This window comes from Theropithecus gelada, chromosome 1 (genome assembly GCF_003255815.1).
Source record: "Theropithecus gelada isolate Dixy chromosome 1, Tgel_1.0, whole genome shotgun sequence".
Classification (NCBI taxonomy): Eukaryota; Metazoa; Chordata; class Mammalia; order Primates; family Cercopithecidae; genus Theropithecus; species Theropithecus gelada.
Genome location: NC_037668.1, coordinates 50,659,097 through 50,673,547, shown reverse-complemented (window position 1 = coordinate 50,673,547; position 14,451 = coordinate 50,659,097). Strand labels below are relative to the sequence as shown.

Below are 14,451 nucleotides of genomic sequence, written 5' to 3'. Positions count from 1 at the left end.
AGCAAAGGAATTCTTGTTACATCCACCATTGGTCCTCCATATGCCATTAGGAAATGATAATTAAAATAACCCTTTAGATCTGCTCAAAGGGGTGACTATAATAATGTTCCCTCCTTGATCAGAGGACGTGCTAATCTTTTCTGTATTGTTCCAGTTTTAGTATTTGTACTGCAGAAGTACTACTCTGTTCACCTTTGAGAAAATAATAACTCTATGAGGTGGTTATTATCCTTATTTTATAAATGAGGGAATTGAGCTCAGAGCAGTTAACTGCCAGAGCAAGTGAGGGGCAGACCATTGATTCAAGCTCAGGTGTGATTGATGCTCAGGTTTGGGATCTGTGTCATTACACTCTTTGTTGTATGGGAGTGGAGGGTCAAGGGAAGAGCTTGAAAATACCATATTAAAATATGAGCCGCAACATAACAAGCATTGCTAACCTTTTTAGGCATTGCTGTTGTCATCTATGACTTTCTTAATTTCTGGAGATTCCTCCTTATGTTCTAAGGAATTTATAGTTAATCCTTTAGTATTGCACAACTTCCTGCCCAGACCCAGCATTTCTTTTTTTTTTTTTCTCTCTTTTTTTTTTTTTTTTAAGAGACAGACTCTCACTGTTTCTCCTGATCTGGAGTATAGCAGCAGTCGTAGCTCACTGCAGCCTTGAACTCCTGGGCTTAGGCAGTTCTCCTTCCTCAGCTTCCTGATGAGCTGGGACTACAAGTGTGCACCACCATGCCCAGCTAATTAAGAAACTTTTTTTTTTTTTGGTAGGGACACGGTTTCACTTTGTTTCCAGGCTGGTCTTGAACTCCTGGGCTCAAGCGATCCTCCCACCTTGGCCTCCCAGAGTGTTGGGATTACAAGCATGAGTGATACCTGGCCCCAACATTTATTCTTTTTTTTTTTTTTTGAGACAGTCTTACCCTGTCACCCAGGCTGGAGTGCAGTGGTGCGATCTCAGCTCACTGCAACTTCTGCCTCCTGGGTTCAAACGATTCTCCTGCCTCAACCTCCCGAGTAGCTGGGATTACAGGTGCCCACCACCACACCCAGCTGATTATTGTATTTTTAGTAGAGACAGGGTTTTACCATGTTGGCCAGGCTGATCTCGAACTCCTGACCTGGTGATCCACCTGCCTTGGCCTCCAAAAGTGCTGGGATTATAGGTGTGAGCCACCACACCTGGCCTTATTTTTTATAAACTTGGTACTTTGTATCACTGGCTATTTGAATTACCCCTCTGAAAGCTTCTACCAGGGTAATCTTTCATTCAAGACCTGCCGTATTTGCATGTGCCCCTTTGTACCTGTTTCTTTATTTTTACAAAAAAAATTAAAAATATGGAATGCTTTGTGAATTAGCATGTCATCTTTGTGTAGGGCACATACTAATCTTCCCAGTACCATTCCAATTTTAGTATTTGTGTTGCGGAAGTGAGCACTCTATTCCTGTTTTTATCTGGACAAAATAATATTTTAAAAATGTATATTATGGGCTGGGCGCAGTGGCTCACGCCTGTAATCCCAGCACTTTGGGAGGCTGAGGCGGGTGAATCACGAGGTCAGGAAATCGAGACCATCCTGGCTAACATGGTGAAACCCCCGTCTCTACTAAAAATACAAAAAATTAGCCAGGCATGGTGGCAGGCGCCTGTAGTCTCAGTGGGAGGCTGAGGCAGGAGAATGGCGTGAACATGGCAGGTGGAGCTTGCAGTGAGCAGAGATCGTGCCACTGTACTCCATAATTGCACTCCAGCCTGGGCGACTGAGCGAGACTCCGTCTCAAAAAAAAAAAGTATATTACATTATTAGAAACTTTATTATTGAAGTATATAATAACATATACAGAAAAATGCACGTAAAAGTGGAATTTGATGTTTTTTTTCCCCTGCAAACTGAATATACCCATGTAAGCAGCAACTAGATCTAGATCAAGAAACAGCGTTACCAGTACCTAGAAGCCCCTATCCAGTTCCCTTTCAGTTCCTGTCTCCCCTCTACTTCCCAGGGTAATCACCGTCCTGACTTCTGACAGCATAGATTATTTTGCTCTTTTTTTGTACTTTTGTAAAGATTGAATCATATTGTATGTATTCTTTGTGGTCTGGCTCCTTTTATTTAAAACTAACATGAGCGTGCAAAAATTTTTAGTGGTTTTCTTTTAGATTTGGAATAAAATTCAAATTTCAGCTCTTTTTTTTTTTTTTTTTTTTTGAGACAGTCTTGCTCTGTCGCCCGGGTTGGAGTGCAGTGCAGTGGTGTGATTTTGGCTCACTGCAGCCTCTGCCTCCTGGGTTCAAGCAGTTCTCTGCGTCAGCCTCCCAAGTAGCTGGGATTACAGGCTCCTGCCACCACACTAAAAAGACAATTTTTGTCTTTTTAGTAGAGACGGGGTTTCACCATATGACGTTGGCCAGGCTGGTCATGAACTCCTGACCTCTTGATCCACTCACCTCAGCCTCCCAAAGTGCTGGGATTACAGGCGTGAGCCACCGCACCTGGCCATTTCAGCTCTTTATTTTGACCTATGATGTCCTGTATAGCCTGGCTCCTGCCTAGTTTTCGGGTAGACAATTGCCATCTTATGCCAGTCTCATTGCCTGTTATGCTTCTGTTACGCTAACTTCTTATTTTTATTCTTATTTATTTAATTTTTAGAGATGGAGTCTCACCATTGCTCAGGCTGGTCTCAAACTCCTGGCCTCAAGCTGTCCTTTGGCCTCCAGAGTAGCTGAGATTACAGGCGTAAGCCACTGGCCTTATTTTTAAACTCAATGAGCTGTTTTCTAAAGGGCCTTTGTATGCATGGCTCTGTCTTCCTTGAACACTTCTTTCCCCTGCTCTTTGCATGGCTGCCTTCATGCCTGAGCTTATGTATAAATATCAGGGGTACTTTTCCTCATCATCGCGTCTTGCTAGTCCTTTCCCATTATTCCACATTACTGGCTTCTGTTGCCTCCTTTCATAGCACCTATTGCAATTTATGATTATATATCTGTGTGCATGATTGTTATGTCTTCCCTGCTAGATTCCATGAAAGCAGAGAACTCATCTGTTTTGTTCTCCAGTGTATATCTAGTGCGTAACACAATGACTGACGTAGAATAGGTATTTAATAAATATTTAATGGCCATATTCCCAATTCAGCACCTTTGTTCCCGTTATCTTTTGTCCTTTTCTCTTACGCTGTTTAACTATTTAAATCTTTTCCACCCCTCAAGACTCAGGTCAGTTCTCCCTCTTTGAAGTCTATCATGGCTTTGCAACAGTTAATCTCTCTTCTCTAAAATTTTTTTTTTTTTTTTTTTTTTTTTGAGACGGAGTCTCACTGTGTCTCCCAGGCTGGAGTGCAGTGGCGCGATCTTGGCTCACTGCAAGCTCCGCCCCCCGGGTTCACGCCATTCTCCCGCCTCAGCCTCCCAAGTAGCTGGGACTACAGGCGCCCGCTACCGCGCCCGGCTAGTTTTTTGTATTTTTAGTAGAGACGGGGTTTCACCATGTTAGCCAGGATAGTCTCGATCTCCTGACCTTGTGATCCACCCGCCTCGGCCTCCCAAAGTGCTGGGATTACAGGCTTGAGCCACCGCGCCCGGCCTCTTCTCTAAAATTTTATAGCATTTATTGCCAATACCACCTCATGTTCATGGAAAATCACACTATCACATATCTTATTTTACCTAGTTGTATCAAAGGTTTCTTATTTTCTCAAAAGTCTTGTAGCTTGTAATGCCAGTACCCCTCATGTTTTTTGTTAACTTGACCAGTTTCTATTAATATCTTAATTACCTAATTTGACTGGAAGCTTCTCGATTAGAAGCTATTTGTTTTAGCTAATGCCCTCCTCAGTTGTTTTCACTGGCACATAGTAGGTCCTTAGTAGAGTTTTTGATGACCAATGATATTTATGTATAGGTAGCAATTTTAATTTCTTAAGCTTATTAACATGGATTCTTTTTATTAGAATCCTGCTTAGTGTTTTCTCTAATCTAAAGGCCGGGAGTGCACCAACTGCTTCAGGCGATATAGAGAATATTAGGGTGTGAAAGTACAGAAGTCCAGTCCTAATGCCACAAAGCAGATACTCCTTTGGAACTTGCCACTGGCGTAGAATTAACTATGGAGAATTCCTTAAAAATGCTTCATCAGTGCTTGTTTAATGTTCTCAGATTGGAGTTACTAACAGAAACAAGACACTAGGTAGTACTTTATTTGAATTTTCTGTTGACTAACATTTTATTTTGATGTCAACAGTGAAAATCTTGAGCCAATTAAATCTGCTTAAAGCTGCTTTGTCTGATCTGTGGGTTAGCTCTCTCAGTAGTTATTCTTCCTCTTGTGTTAAAAGCAGAAATGCAAATTTAATTAGTAGCAACTGAATTGATTTAACTCAGTACATATTTCAAATTAACTGGTAAATGTAAATTATTTTTTAGGAGGTACCTACTGTGTATTTTAAATCAGTGATTATTTTGGCTTTTCTGATGAAACTGTGTCAGAAGATTATAGGGTAATGTAATAATTGGTTTGTTTTTGTTTTTTGAGACGGAATTTCACTCTTAACGCCCATGCTGGAGTGCAGTGGCGTGATCTTGGCTCACTGCAACCTCCACCTCTTGGGTTCAAGCGATTCTTCTGCCTCAGCCTCCCGAGTAGCTGGAACTACAGGCGCATGCCAGCATGCCTGGCTAATTTTTGTATTTTTAGTAGAGACGGGGTTTCATCATGTTAGCCAGACTGGTCTCGAACTCCTGACCTCAAGTAATCCTCCCTCCTCAGCCTCCCAAAGTGCTGGGATTACAGGCATGAGCCACCACGCCTGGCATGGTATTGATATTGTTAGCCATTGGCTATGTGACAGACACTATCCTAAGCATTTTTCATACATTGGTTTATTTATTCATTCACTCAACAAATATTTATTGAGTACCTATCATGTTTCAAGCACATAATCTCATGTATTCTTCACCACACCCGTGAAGTAAGTATATAGTTTATTACAGATGAGAAACTGGTACACACAGAAGCTAGATATCCAGTGTCACAAGCTGTTGAGGGTCAGATTGAGATTTTTTTAAAGAATGCCAGTTACTGACATCTTTGGCATGAATTACTTCTATGCTAGAGTTTTATCTTTGGTAGGGGAACAGTAATCAAATTTTGAAGTCTCTGGTAAACTGTAGTCAAAATGATTAGAACAGAATGTGATAAGCTAAACTGAGATTACTCCTTCTCTTACCCCCAACCCATCTCTTTTTTTTTTTTTTTGAGATGGAGTCTTTCTCTGTCATCTCAGCTGACTGCAACCTCTATCTCCCGAGTTTAAGGGCTTCTCCAGCCTCAGCCCCCTGAATAGCTGGGATTATAGGTGCCTGCCACCACACCTGGTGAATTTTTGTATTTTTAGTAGAGACGGTGTTTCATTCACCATGTTGGCCAGGCTAGTCTTGAACTCCTGACCTCAAGTAATCTGCCCACCTCAGCCTCCCAAAGTGCTGGGATTACAGGCATGAGCCACCACGCCTGGCCCCTAACCCATCTTTTTTTTTTTTTGAGACAGAGTCTTGCTCTTCTCACCCAGACCGGAGTGCAATGGCGCAATCTTGGCTCACTTCAACCTCCATCTCCCAGGTTCAAGCGATCTTCCTGCCTCAGCCTCTCAAGTGACTGGGATTACAGGTGCCTGGTACCATGCTGGCTAATTTTTGTATTTTTAGTAGGCAGGGTTTTGCCATGTTGGCCAGGCTGGTCTCGAACTCCTGACCTTGTGATCTGCCTGCCTCAGCCTCCCAAAGTGCTGAGATTACAGGTGTGAGCCGCTGCACCTGGCCTAGCCCATCTTTTACAAGAAAAATTTCACAAACAGCAAACAATATGGAAAATTCTTATTTTGGAAAATCCCAGTTTATTCAAACCAAGGTGAACCACGTATAAAAAGATGAATGGATATAATTAACCATATTAAATATTGTGCCTTCAGGGGCACTCTGTAAGCAAATATAAGTTTAAATGTTTAAATTAGACAGTTTCAGTTGTGTTTCATTACTTTTCGGCATCATTTTACTGCTTTTACACAGATCTCGTATGATATTTCACATTTCCAATTTTGTTACTGTGTAGTTTCATAGTCATTTCTGGGGCAACTGTAAGGTATTATGACTGCCTTTTTTTTAAAAGAAAAGACAGGTTCTCATTCTATTGCCCAGGTTGGAGTGTGGCGACTCAATAATAGCTCACTACAACTTTGAACTCCTGGGCTCAAGCGATCCGCCTGCCTCAGCCTCCTGAGTAGCTAGGGCTACTAGTGCATGCTACCGTGCCTGGCTAATTAAAATTTTTTTTTTTTTTTAGGGACAAGTTGTTTTTTTTTTTTTTTATAAGATGGAGTCTCACTCTGTTGCTCGTGCTGGAGTGCAGTGGCGCAACCTCGGCTCACTGCAACCTCTGCCTCTTGGGTTCAGTCAGTTGTCCTGCCTCAGCCTCCTGAGTATCTGGGATTACAGGCACCCACCACTACTCTGGGCTAATTTTTGTATTTTTAGTAGAGATGAGGTTTCACTGTGTTGTCCAGGCTGTTCTTGAACTCCTGACCTCAGGTGATCTGCCTGCCTTGGCTTCCCAAAGTGCTGGGATTATAGGCATGAGCCACCGTACCTGGCGAGACAAGTCTTGACATGTTACCCAGGCTGATCTTGAACTCCTGGCCTCAAACGATCCTTCTGCCTCGGCCTCCCAAAGTGCTGGGATTATAGGTGCGCACCACTGCACCTGGCCTAGGACTGCTTTTTAAAAACAAACATTAGAACTTTCCAAATGGGAAGTTATTATTATTATTTTTTTATTGAGACAGGGTCTCACTCTGTTACCCAGGCTGGACTCCAGTGGCATGATCACAGCTCACTGCAGCCTTGAACTCCCGGGCTCTAGCAGTCCTCTCACTTTAGCCTCCCTAGTAGGTAGGACTATAGGTATGCCGTACCACATCTACTAATTCTTGTATCTTTTGTTAGAAATAGGATTTTGGCATGTTGCCAGGCTGATCTGCAACTCCTGGGCTCAAGTGATCCTCATACCTCGGCCTTCCAAAGTGTTGGGATTACAGGTGTGAGCCACTGCTCCCTGCCTTGGAAAGTTATGTATTAATTTTAGTAACATTTCCAAATTCTGAAATATTTGGTGTATTTCTTTTGAATTTGTCTTTAGAGCATATTGCGCGTTCTTAATTCTGGTAAGTCTTCATTTTGCAGGTGCTTGTATTTAACTTTTGGAGATAGGAAAGTCTGGTGAATGAAGTGAGTGGTCAGCATTGTTTTTGGTCACAAATGAAATGTAATTCTAAAAGGTGGAGACTAGGATTTTGTGTGTGTGTGAGGTTTGTCTTTGAGAATTCTGTCAATGGCACATCAAAAAAGTTTTGAGTCTTGGCCACGATTGGAAGATGCACCCAGTCATCCCAGTCCTTGGAAGATCTTACCTCCCAAGATGGCGCCATTGAATAACAGCACTTGTTTTCAGTGCTGAAACCTCTATAAAACAAATCATGGTATGAATATAACCCGTATTACAATTAAATTGGAATTCTCTTAATGAAAACATTAGCTTGTATTAATGTCACTGTGATTTTATTTATAACCTTAATAAATTAATATTGTTAAATTTTGTGTAAGAAAGGAACATTTTTAGTCTGCTGACAGGCAAATCTGTATAGGAACAGATTTGAACTTACGTATAATTAAAGGGAGAAATGTATTTTCCTGGCCCACTTTCCAACACTTTATTTTTTATTTTTATTTTATTTTATTTTTTTTTTTTTTTGAGACGGAGTCTTGCTCTGCCGCCCAGGCTGGAGTACAGTGGCCGGATCTCAGCTCACTGCAAGCTCCGCCTCCCGGGTTCACGCCATTCTCCTGCCTCAGCCTCCCGAGTAGCTGGGACTGCAGGCGCCCGCCACCTCGCCCGGCTAGTTTTTTGTATTTTTAGTAGAGACGGGGTTTCACCGTGTTAGCCAGGATGGTCTCGATCTCCTGACCTCGTGATCCGCCCATCTCGGCCTCCCAAAGTGCTGGGATTACAGGCTTGAGCCACCGCGCCCGGCCTTTTATTTTTATTTTTGAGACAGTGTTGCTCTGTTGTCCAGGCTGGAGTGCAGTGGCATGATCTTGGCTCACAGCAACCTCTGCCTCCTGGGTTCAAGCGATTCTCCTGCCTCAGCCTCCCTTGTAGCTGGGATTACAGGCTCATGCCACCATGCCAGGCTAATTTTTGTAGTTTTAGTAGAGACAGGGTTTCACCATGTTGGCCAGGCTGGTCTGGAACTCTGACCTCAAGTGATTCGCCTGCTTTGGCTCCCAGAGTGCTGGGATTACAGATGTGAGCTACCGTGCCTGGCCAACTTTATTTGCATAGGCTTTCTACAGATGCTGAAGAACTCAAATAGAAAAATGGTATCATTTACCTTGGTCTGACAGCATTTTTCTGTTTCTGAACATAAATCTCTGTTTTTATCTAGTTTCATGTTAACTGGTAATGTTAAATGTTGAGATAAATAAAGTTAATTTTTGGTTAAGTCCTGGAACAGCTATATAAAAAATGTGCTGATTTCCTGGTTATCTGGGGGTATTTATCTGATTTAGGCCATTTTCACTGATTCACCAGTGAATGAGCAGCTCATTTAAGTTTTTTTTTTTTTTTAAGATGGAGTTTCACTCTTGTTGCCCAGGCTGGAGTGCAGTGGCGTGATCTTGGCTCACTGCAACCTCTTCCTCTCGGGTTCAAGTGATTTTCTCATCTCAGCCTTCCAAGTAGCTGGGATTACAGGCACCCGCCACCACGCCTGACCCGTTTGAGTTTATAATTGAGATTTTTCGAAGAATTCTTAGTTATTGAGGACTAATGATGACACCAGTTTCTGACTTCTGTGTGACAGCTATGGTTCTTAAGTACTTTATATGTGTTTATTTAATCTCCTTTCAGCAAGTCTTTAGGGTACATATTAGTACTATTATTATCCCCATTTTGCAGAGAAAGAAACTGAGTCCCTAAGATGTGAGATCGGTTTGCCCCAAGGTCAGTGCCAAGCTAGGATTTGACCTTGAGTTTACTCTTGAACATTACATTATTTTAACACATAATGATTTTATGAACTGTGTGCGCTGCCCTCTAAGTAATTGATATCAACATTGTCTTATGTTTCCTGGGATCGAAAGAATGCCATTTTTAGATCTTGATGGACTTAAAGATTCAATAAATGGAAGAGTTTACAGAAGTATATAGAAGCGAGTTAAATATAGAAGATTCTTATGGAGATATTTACAAAATGTAGTTAGGGTGTGGAAGCAAAGTAATGGGCCCTGGTAGGTTTAAATCAGTAATAACAGTTTTTATGCTTCTTGCCACAGCTGTAATGGAGTGTAATATGATGTATTCTTAGTGTAACTTGATGAAATTAGACATTTTACAACATACGCGAAAATAATTTCTGTAGGAACTTGAGGACTTATGATTATGTTAAGAATTTTGTTTGAGACTAGATCCTAGGGCAGTTTTAAAGTGACTACCAGAATCTTAAAGAAATGTGATGGAAAAATAGATGGGAGGACAGTTAATGGAGCAGGGAGAAATAATACGGAAATAATAAGGTAACTTAGAGAGAGAGAAAAGGAAAATAAAAAAAGAAAAAGAAGACAGGGTCTCGCTCTGTCCCCTAGGCTGGAATGCAGTATGTGATCATGACTCACTGCAGCCTTGATCTCCCAGCCTCAAGCAGTCCTTCCATCTCAGCCTCCCCAAGTAGCTGGGATTACAGGCGCAAGCCGCTATGCCTGGTAATTAAAAAAAAAATTTTTTTTTGTAGAGATGGGGGTCTGGCTATGTTGCCCAGGCCGGTGTTGAACTCCTGGCCTCAAGTGATCCTCCCACCCAAAGTTCTGTGAGTTTTGACAGATGTATACTGTCCAACCACCACCACAATCAAGATTTCGCACAGTTTCATCACCTCCTCAAAGCCCCTTCTGCTCTTTTGTAGTCTACTCCAATTCTTACCCTCAGGCAAGAATTGGAGTAGTTGTTTTCTATTCCTATCATTTTGCCTTTTCCAGAATGTTCTGTAAGTGATAGTCTGTAGTCTGTAGCCTTTTAGTCTGGCTTATTTCACTTCTCATATTTTTGAGGTTCATCCGCATTATTGCATGTATCAGTAGCTCGTTACATTGCTGAGTAGTATTCCATTGTATAGAGTTTGTTTATTGGCCAATTGAGGAGCATTTGGATTGTGTGTGATAGAGTCTCACTCTGTTGCTCAGGGTGGGGCTGCAGCCTCGACCTCCCAGGCTCAAATGATTCTCCCACCTCAGCCTCCTGAGTAGCTGGGATGACTACAGGTGTGCGCCACCATTCGTGGGTAATTTTTTTGATTTCTAGTAGAGTCGAGGTCTCACTCTGTCACTTAGGTTGGTCTCGAACTCCCAAAGTGCCCGTGACTGACTGAGACCCTGTCTTAAAACAAAAACAAACAGGTAAGAGAAAGGGCATCATCTCAGATTAAAGGGTTTTTTCATGTTAAATAATTTAGCCTTATGAAAAATTTACTATTCTTGGGTGAAAATACCGTTGACTGAAATGACTGCCCTAGGAAGTCTGTTGTTATGCTAATAGTGTATGTTGAAATGACAGGTTACAGTTTACTGAGATTAGTTTAGGCTGAAGTGGTCTGTGAGGGCTTCATGCAGGCAGTTAGACTAGAGTTTTTCAATGGTGGATGGATAGTGCTTGAAGAGGCGGAAAGGAAAGAGAAAGTTTTGTTTTAAATTTTTTTCTTTTGTATTTGAGAAAATTAAGGATGAGGAGATGGTTTTCTAGACAAGAGCAAATTAAGGGCAAAGATAGAGATTAGAATAAACATATTATTGATGGGAACTGCAAATACTTGTCTGATCTAGTAATAGAGTTTAGATTATGGACTAGGAAGGAGATAAGATTAGTGAAGTAATGCTTATTGAGATTATGAACAGTCTTAACAGTCATACCGAGGAATTTGGACCTGATCTTGCTAACATGTGGGAATCATCGAAGGTTTAAAAGTTGAGCAGTGACTTGATGAACTTGGAATTATGACATTAATCAAGAAGTGTTATATAGATTATCTGAAAGGAAGCCAGTTAAGGATTTTTTTTTTTTTTAAAGAAATAAAATTGTGAACACTATACAGGCATGAATTTAGCAAGTGGAATGGGAAGAAAAAGGAATATATTGGAGAGATTTTGGAGAAGGAAGAGATGGGACTTAATAACGCAGAGAAAGAAGAAAAGAAAGTGAAGATAGCTCTTAAGCTTATGAAATCGGTAGAATTGGCCAGGCACGGTGGCCCACGCTTGTAATCCTAGCACTTTGGGAGGTCGAGGCGGGTGGATCACCTGAGGCTAGGAGTTGAAGACCAGGCTGGCCAACATGGCAAAACCCTGTCTCTACTAAAAATACAAAAAATTAGCCAGGCGTGGTGGTGGGCGCCTGTAATCCCAGCTACTCAGGAGGCTAAAGCAGACGATTCGCTTGAACCCAGTGGGCAGAGGTTGCTGTGATCCGAGATTGCGTCACTCCACTCCAGCCTGGGCAGGAGCGAAACTCTGTCTCAAAAAAATAAAGAAATGGTAGAATTGAGGAACATTTGTGATATTAGTTAACTGAATTTGGAAAAGGGGGCAGGACATAGCCTCTCTCTTCTGCCCTCAAATTCTCTGCTGACTGCATTATATCCATATGCTTTTTCAATTCCATTTATTTGCGAGATGTTGAGATTCTCTAAAATTGCCCCAGGATTAAGCTGGAAGTTAAAAGGTAGTTTATTTTGGAAGTACTCATTTGGAAAAAAATACAGTATGTTTCAAACCATGAAACATTGTATAAGTTCCTAGTTATGAAAATCATACCCTAATAAATACTGTCATCTTTAGTTAGGTTAACTGTTAGGTAGAGAGGACTTTTTGGAAAACATTAGTTATTTTATGATTTGTTTAACATAATTTGCCCTGTGTGTATTAACAACAGTAACCAATAAATTGTGGTTCAGCTTGGATGGTTTAGTTTATAATGACATTAGTTAAAATAGTCTTCCATTTCTTTCATTGCAACATGTGGAGTATATTATCCACCATTTCTTTTTTTTTCTTTTTGGGAGACTGAGTCTTGCTCTTTTGCCCAGGTTGGAGTGCAGTGGTGCGATCTCGGCTCACTGCAACCTCTGCCTCCCAGGTTCAAGCGATTTTCCTGCCTCAGCCTCCTGAGCAGCCGGAACTACAGGTGTGTGCCACCATGCCCAGCTAATTTTTGTATTTTTATTAGAGACGGAGTTTCACCATATTGGCCAGGCTGGTCTTGAACTCCTGACCTTGTGATCCACCTGCCTCGGCCTCCGAAGTGCAGGGATTACAGGCATGAACCAGTGCACCTGGCCATTATCTACCATTTCTTAAGCATCTACTGTATAGTAGGTACTTGACTTACACTTTAATCTTTACATCTGCCTCATGAAATAGGTACTACTATTCCTACTTTACAGATGAGGAAATGGAAGCTCCTAGAGGTTTAAGAAATATTCCTGGGGGAACTGGGAGAGTTAGAATTCTAGATTAGTGACTTCAAAGTCTATGTTCTTTCTACTCCTCTATCCTTGGATTACGTATCATAAGAATAGGAATAAAGAGTGGGTCAGTTGAGCTAATTGATTAGATAGTAATTTGAGTCAGTGAAGTGCTACCCAAATATTAACTGGTGTTATCTAACCTTTTCCATCCTGTCTGAGTGTGCAAAGGGACCTTAAAGACCCAGTTATGGCTGGGTGCGGTGGCTCATGTCTGTAATCCCAGCACTTTGGGAGGCTCAGGTGGACAGATCACGTGAGATCAGGAGTTCAAGACCAGCCTGGCCAACATGGTGGAACCCCATCTCTACAAAAATACCAGGCATGATGGCGGGTGCCTGTAATCCCAGCTACTCAGGAGGCTGAGGTGGGAGAATCGCTTGAACCTGGGAGGCAGGGGATTGCAGTGAGCAGAGATTGCACCATTGCACTCCAGCCTGGGCGACAGAGTGAGACTCTGTCTAAACAAACAAACAAAAAAACCGAGTTCTAAATCATAAATAAATAAAAATAGAAGACCCAGTTCTAGTCATGTGGCATTCATTTATCTTTTGGGGAATGTCCCTCCTATGCCTTTGTAGAACGCAACAAATCTTTATTGAAAACAACTGTCCAATTCAAAAAACAAACACAAGCAAACTATTGACATAGTTCAGCAAATTGCTAGTCTTGGCAAATGAAATTAAAGGATGTTTCAGGTCCTGCTTCTGGGAAAGTGGGTTTTGGAGATGATTCCACTTGAAAATTAGGGCTAGTGCTGAAGACTTGTTGTCTATGGTATCCAGCAGTTTTTTGGTATGTTTGTCTTCATTCCCCTCATCCTCTACAGCCATGAAGTTCTTTAGATTACTCTTCTTCATCTTCACTGTTGGTAAAAAGTTATCTCAAAGTTCCATCTGCCTTATTGCCTCAGTATTTTAAAAGCTCAGTCCCATTCTTTTCTACCTCATTCTTGATGTCCCTTTACTACCTATTTCTGCTGGGTCTGATAGAACCTGTGCACAAATGTGAGCAAAGTCCTCCAAGTTCTTAATTTTTTTTCTTCCCATATTTCTTCCATCTCCTAACCCATAAGTGAAAACAAGGCTTTTTCTGTAATGAATGCTATTATTTCTGTTTTCATTGGTTGAATACTCTGCAACTCCTTGGACGAGGGGAGCAGTCATTGTAGTTCTAGTCATTCACTGTCCCTGTAGACCATTGTTTTGCCATTTTTGCATAGCTTCTGATTTTTCAAAAAGTCCTTACCATCTGTTCTCTCCCCATTTTTATTGCTTTTTGTCTGATGACTTCCAGGATCCACATGGATCAGTTTTCTTCTCCATTGCATACTCCCAGCTGAGGCAGGAGAATGGCGTGAACCCGGGAGGCGGAGCTTGCGGTGAGCCGAGATCGTGCCATTGCACTCCAGCCTGGGCAACAAAGGAAGACTCCGTCTCAAAAAAAAAAAAAAGACCCAATGTCTGTGTATTCAGATATTTTCCTAGCCTTTGTTTTCCTTAATATCTCTGCAATATTTTAAGTTGTTGATCATCTTTCTTGAGTCTTTTCGACTATGAGTTAAAAATATATGTGTTTGACCCTATCTAGCCTGGTAAGGCCATTTTGCCTGGCATTTAACTGATTGTTGGACTCTGGTGTTCATCTTGTGTCCTGTACTGACTAGCAGAGAAAGGGTGGAGCATGTTGGCACTGTACATCTTATAGTGCTCTGTACTCTGTGGACTTTTAAGTAAATAATTGATTTGACTTGCTAGTCTTCCTGTTTTCCTCTCTCCCCAGTCCTGCTGTGGCTTGTGTGTAAAATGGATTGATCAC

General features: G+C 41.6%; 1 protein-coding gene, 1 non-coding gene and 1 pseudogene across 2 annotated transcripts in view; 1 reads left to right on the top strand and 2 right to left on the bottom strand.

The window, feature by feature from the left end:
• The window catches only part of LUZP1 (leucine zipper protein 1), a 96,447-nt gene that overhangs the window by 13,545 nt on the left and 68,451 nt on the right, over positions 1-14,451 (top strand). The gene's annotated exons all lie outside the window — the stretch shown is intronic.
• LOC112615640 lies at positions 84-180 on the bottom strand (annotated as a pseudogene).
• Positions 1,338-1,444, bottom strand: LOC112615513. The gene has a single exon (XR_003117392.1). It is a non-coding gene; the product is annotated as a U6 spliceosomal RNA (small nuclear RNA).